The sequence below is a fragment of the Cherax quadricarinatus genome, chromosome 31 (assembly GCF_038502225.1).
Source record: "Cherax quadricarinatus isolate ZL_2023a chromosome 31, ASM3850222v1, whole genome shotgun sequence".
Lineage (NCBI taxonomy): Eukaryota > Metazoa > Arthropoda > Malacostraca > Decapoda > Parastacidae > Cherax > Cherax quadricarinatus.
The window spans coordinates 36,886,804-36,893,346 of record NC_091322.1 but is presented as its reverse complement, the minus strand read 5'-3'; positions in this window follow the sequence as shown (position 1 = coordinate 36,893,346).

Here is a 6,543-nt window from a genome sequence, read left to right as displayed (position 1 = left end):
AAAAGTGGGTTATAATAAGCGTGTATGCACCTGGAGAAGAGAGAAGTGTAGAGGAGAGAGAGAGATTTTGGGAAATGTTGAGTGAATGCGTGGGGAGTTTTGAATCAAGTGTGAGAGTAATGGTGGTTGGGGATTTCAATGCTAAAGTGGGTAAAAATGTTATGGAGGGAGTAGTAGGTAAATTTGGGGTGCCAGGGGTAAATGTAAATGGGGAGCCTTTAATTGAGCTATGTGTAGAAAGAAATTTGGTAATAAGTAATACATATTTTATGAAAAAGAGGATAAATAAATATACAAGGTATGATGTAGCACGTAATGAAAGTAGTTTATTAGATTATGTATTGGTGGATAAAAGGTTGATGGGTAGGCTCCAGGATGTACATGTTTATAGAGGGGCAACTGATATATCGGATCATTATTTAGTTGTAGCTACAGTTAGAGTAAGAGGTAGATGGGAAAAGAGGAAGGTGGCAACAACAAGTAAGAGGGAGGTGAAAGTGTATAAACTAAGGGAGGAGGAAGTTCGGGCGAGATATAAGCGACTATTGGCAGAAAGGTGGGATAGTGCAAAGATGAGTAATGGGGGGGTTGAAGAGGGTTGGAATAGTTTTAAAAATGCAGTATTAGAATGTGGGGCAGAAGTTTGTGGTTATAGGAGGGTGGGTGCAGGAGGAAAGAGGAGTGATTGGTGGAATGATGAAGTAAAGGGTGTGATAAAAGAGAAAAAGGTAGCTTATGAGAGGTTTTTACAAAGCAGAAGTGTTATAAGAAGAGCAGAATATATGGAGAGTAAAAGAAAGGTAAAGAGAGTGGTGAGAGAGTGCAAAAGGAGAGCAGATGATAGAGTGGGAGAGGCACTGTCAAGAAATTTTAATGAAAATAAGAAAAAATTTTGGAGTTAAACAAGTTAAGAAAGCCAAGGGAAAATATGGATTTGTCAGTTAAAAACAGAGTAGGGGAGTTAGTAGATGGGGAGATGGAGGTATTAGGTAGATGGCGAGAATATTTTGAGGAACTTTTAAATGTTAAGGAAGAAACAGAGGCAGTAATTTCATGCACTGGTCAGGGAGGTATACCATCTTTTAGGAGTGAAGAAGAGCAGAATGTAAGTGTGGGGGAGGTACGTGAGGCATTACGTAAAATGAAAGGGGGTAAAGCAGCTGGTACTGATGGGATCATGACAGAAATGTTAAAAGCAGGGGGGGATATAGTGTTGGAGTGGTTGGTACTTTTGTTCAATAAATGTATGAAAGAGGGGAAGGTACCTAGGGATTGGCGGAGAGCATGTATAGTCCCTTTATATAAAGGGAAAGGGGACAAAAGAGACTGTAAAAATTATAGAGGAATAAGCTTACTGAGTATACCAGGAAAAGTGTACGGTAGGGTTATAATTGAAAGAATTAGAGGTAAGACAGAATGTAGGATTGCGGATGAGCAAGGAGGTTTCAGAGTGGGTAGGGGATGTGTAGATCAAGTGTTTACATTGAAGCATATATGTGAACAGTATTTAGATAAAGGTAGGGAAGTTTTTATTGCATTTATGGATTTAGAAAAGGCATATGATAGAGTGGATAGAGGAGCAATGTGGCAGATGTTGCAAGTATATGGAATAGGTGGTAAGTTATTAAATGCTGTAAAGAGTTTTTATGAAGATAGTGAGGCTCAGGTTAGGGTGTGTAGAAGAGAGGGAGACTATTTCCCGGTAAAAGTAGGTCTTAGACAGGGATGTGTAATGTCACCATGGTTGTTTAATATATTTATAGATGGGGTTGTTAAGGAAGTAAATGCTAGGGTGTTTGGGAGAGGGGTGGGATTAAATTATGGGGAATCAAATTCAAAATGGGAATTGACACAGTTACTTTTTGCTGATGATACTGTGCTTATGGGAGATTCTAAAGAAAAATTGCAAAGGTTAGTGGATGAGTTTGGGAATGTGTGTAAAGGTAGAAAGTTGAAAGTGAACATAGAAAAGAGTAAGGTGATGAGGGTGTCAAATGATTTAGATAAAGAAAAATTGGATATCAAATTGGGGAGGAGGAGTATGGAAGAAGTGAATGTTTTCAGATACTTGGGAGTTGACGTGTCGGCGGATGGATTTATGAAGGATGAGGTTAATCATAGAATTGATGAGGGAAAAAAGGTGAGTGGTGCGTTGAGGTATATGTGGAGTCAAAAAACGTTATCTATGGAGGCAAAGAAGGGAATGTATGAAAGTATAGTAGTACCAACACTCTTATATGGGTGTGAAGCTTGGGTGGTAAATGCAGCAGCGAGGAGACGGTTGGAGGCAGTGGAGATGTCCTGTTTAAGGGCAATGTGTGGTGTAAATATTATGCAGAAAATTCGGAGTGTGGAAATTAGGAGAAGGTGTGGAGTTAATAAAAGTATTAGTCAGAGGGCAGAAGAGGGGTTGTTGAGGTGGTTTGGTCATTTAGAGAAAATGGATCAAAGTAGAATGACATGGAAAGCATATAAATCTATAGGGGAAGGAAGGCGGGGTAGGGGTCGTCCTCGAAAGGGTTGGAGAGAGGGGGTAAAGGAGGTTTTGTGGGTAAGGGGCTTGGACTTCCAGCAAGCGTGCGTGAGCGTGTTAGATAGGAGTGAATGGAGACGAATGGTACTTGGGACCTGACGATCTGTTGGAGTGTGAGCAGGGTAATATTTAGTGAAGGGATTCAGGGAAACCGGTTATTTTCATATAGTCGGACTTGAGTCCTGGAAATGGGAAGTACAATGCCTGCACTTTAAAGGAGGGGTTTGGGATATTGGCAGTTTGGAGGGATATGTTGTGTATCTTTATATGTGTATGCTTCTAGACTGTTGTATTCTGAGCACCTCTGCAAAAACAGTGATAATGTGCGAGTGTGGTGAAAGTGTTGAATGATGATGAAAGTATTTTCTTTTTGGGGATTTTCTTTCTTTTTTGGGTCACCCTGCCTCGGTGGGAGACGGCCGACTTGTTGAAAAAAAAAAAAAAAAAAAAAAAAAATATATATATATATATATATAATATATATATATATATATATATATATATATATATATATATATATATATATATATATATATATATATATATATATATATATATATAAATAAATAAATAAATAAATAAATACCAACCACTCCAACACTATGTCCCCCCCCCCTGCTTTTAACATTTCTGTCATGATCCCTTCAGTTCTAGCTGCTTTACCCCCTTTCATTCTGCGTAATGCCTCACGCACCTCCACCACACTCACATCCTGCTCTTCTTCACTCCTAAAAGATGATATAACTCCCTGGCAAGTGCATGAAATTACCGCCTCCCTTTCTTCCTCAACATTTAAAAGTTCCTCAAAATATTCTCGCCATCTACCCAAAACCTCCATCTCCCCGTCTACTAACTCCCCTTCTCTGTTTTTAACTGATAAATCCATTTGTTCCCTAGGCTTTCTTAACTTGTTCAACTCACTCCAAATTTTTTTTCTTATTTTCATTAAAATTCCTTGACAGTACCTCTCCCACTCTATCATCCGCTTTCCTTTTGCACTCTCTCACCACTCTCTTCACCTTTCTTTTACTCTCCATATACTCTACTCTTCTTATAACACTTCTGCTTTGTAAATACCTATCATAAGCTACCTTTCTCTCTTTTATCACACCCTTTACTTCATCATTCCACCAATCACTCCTCTTTCCTCCTGCACCCACCCTCCTATAACCACAAACTTCTGCCCCACATTCTAATACTGCATTTTTAAAACTATTCCAACCCTCTTCAACTCCCCCACTACTCATACCTGCACCATCCCACCTTTCTGCCAATAGTTGCTTATATTTCACCCGAACTTCCTCCTCCCTTAGTTTATACACTTTCACCTCCCTCTTGTTGTTGCCATTTTCCTCTTTTCCCATCTACCTCTTACTCTAACTGTAGCTACAACTAGATAATGATCCGATATATCAGTTGCCCCTCTATAAATGTGTACATCCTGGAGCCTACCCATCAACCTTTTATCCACCAATACATAATCTAACAAACTACTTTCATTACGTGCTACATCATACCTTGTACATTTATTTATCCTCTTTTTCATAAAATATGTATTACTTATTACCAAACCTCTTTCTACACATAGCTCAATTAAAGGCTCCCCATTTTCATTTACCCCTGGCACCCCAAATTTACCTACTACTCCCTCCACAACATTTTTTCCCACTGTAGCATTAAAATCCCCAACCACAATTACACACTTGGTTCAAAACTCCCCACGCAATTACTCAACATTTTCCAAAATCTCTCTCTCTCTCTCTCCTCTATACTTCTCTCTTCCCCAGGTACATAAATGCTTACTATAACCCACTTCTCACATCCAACCATTATTTTACTCCACATAATCCTTGAATTAATACATTTATAGTCCCTCTTTTCCTGCCATAGCTTATCCTTCAACATTATTGCTACTCCTTCTTTAGCTCTAACTCTATTAGAAACCCCTGACCTAATCCCATTTATTCCTCTCCACTGAAACTCACCCACCCCCTTCAGCTTTGTTTCACTTAAAGCCAGGATATCCAGCTTCTTCTCATTCATAACATCCACAATCATCTCTTTCTTATCATTTACACAACATCCATGCACATTCAAACTTCCCACTTTGACAATTTTCTTCTTATTCTTTTTAGTAATTTTTACAGGAAAAGGGGTTGCAAAACCCATTGCTCCCTGCATTTTAGTTGACTTTTACAACACGCATGGCTTACGGAGGAAAGATTCTTATTCCACTTCCCCATGGATATAAAAGGTAAAGTAATTAGAACAAGAACTAAGATAAAATCAAAGAAAACTCAGATGAGTGTGTATAAATAAACGTGTACATGTATGTTTAGTGTGACCTAAGTGTAAGTAAAAGTAGCAAGACATACCTGAAATCTTGCATATTTATGAGACAGACAAAAGACACCAGCAATCCTACCATCATGTAAAACAATTACAGGCTTTCGTTTTACACTCACTTGGCAGAACGGTAGTACCTCCCTGGGTGGTTGCTGAATATGTAAAACTTGCAATCCTGTCTTAAATAGCAATGCTCATCTTGCCATATAAGACAACAAAAATTTGTGTATGCAATAATTTCACAAAAATCATTCAGAACCTAACAAAAAAATATATTTCATTGTGTTTCTTTATATTAAATTGTAAACATATCTGAAATATATTTAGTTGGATTAAGTTAAATTAAATTGCTCTTGTTATAATAAGGTTAGGTAAGTTTTCTAAGATTCTTTTGGTGCAAAATTTTAAATTTTTACATTAACTTTAATGAAAAATATATATCTTTAAACATATGAGAATTTTTTTTAGAAAGGACTTAATTTTAAACGAGCTCATGCTAATTGACCAATTTTACCTATTAGGCACGACATACACACACACACATATATACAGGTCTCCCTCAACATTCGTGTTTTCAACTTTCGCGGGCTTCACACATTCGCGAATTCCCAACCGCCAAATTCCCAGCTGCCAAATCATATTTAAGTTTACCGCCACGAGTCCTTACTACCCTCCCTCCAACCCCTGCAACTGGCAGCCAGCCCTCCCACCACTGTGTGGTGAGTATTTTGTTTGTTATTTGCTATTAAACTACAGTATAAATAATGAAAACCCATCCATGACTGCATATTAGAATGGCTATTCAGACAGGTATTGGAAGGTGACATCATGTGTTTACTCTTGAACACAGCAAAGAATCAAACATTTGTGCTACTGCTACTGCTAATAATAATAATAATAATAATAATAATAATAATAATAATAAATACGATAGAATTGAAGAAGGAAATTGTACAAAAATACGAAGGTTGAAGCAGTGGTGGAGGAAGTGGTTGACGCATCGTCAGTGTGGCTTTGTTTATGCTGGAGTGAGCATTAGTCTCCGTGCTCTTCCAAACATTTCACAATAATTCATTGTATTTGGTGCTTGTAGATTGAGTGTGACTGGAGTGGTTGAGGCAGTGGAAGAGGCACTTACAGAGGCAGTGGTAGAGGCACTTATAGAGGCAGTGGTAGAGGCACTTATAGAGGCAGTGGTAGAGGCACTTATAGAGGCAGTGGTAGAGGCACTTATAGAGGCAGTGGTAGAGGCACTTATAGAGGCAGTGGTAGAGGCACTTATAGAGGCAGTGGTAGAGGCACTTATAGAGGCAGTGGTAGAGGCACTTATAGAGGCAGTGGTAGAGGCACTTATAGAGGCAGTGGTAGAGGCACTTATAGAGGCAGTGGTAGAGGCACTTATAGAGGCAGTGGTAGAGGCACTTATAGAGGCAGTGGTAGAGGCACTTATAGAGGCAGTGGTAGAGGCACTTATAGAGGCAGTGGTAGAGGCACTTATAGAGGCAGTGGTAGAGGCACTTATAGAGGCAGCAGTTGAGGCAGTGGGTGAGGCAGTGGGTGAGGCAGCGGGTGAGGCAGCGGTTGAGGCAGTGGTAGAGGCAGTGGGTGAGGCAGCAGTTGAGGCAGTGGTAGAGGCAGTGGGTGAGGCAGTGGGTGAGGCAGCG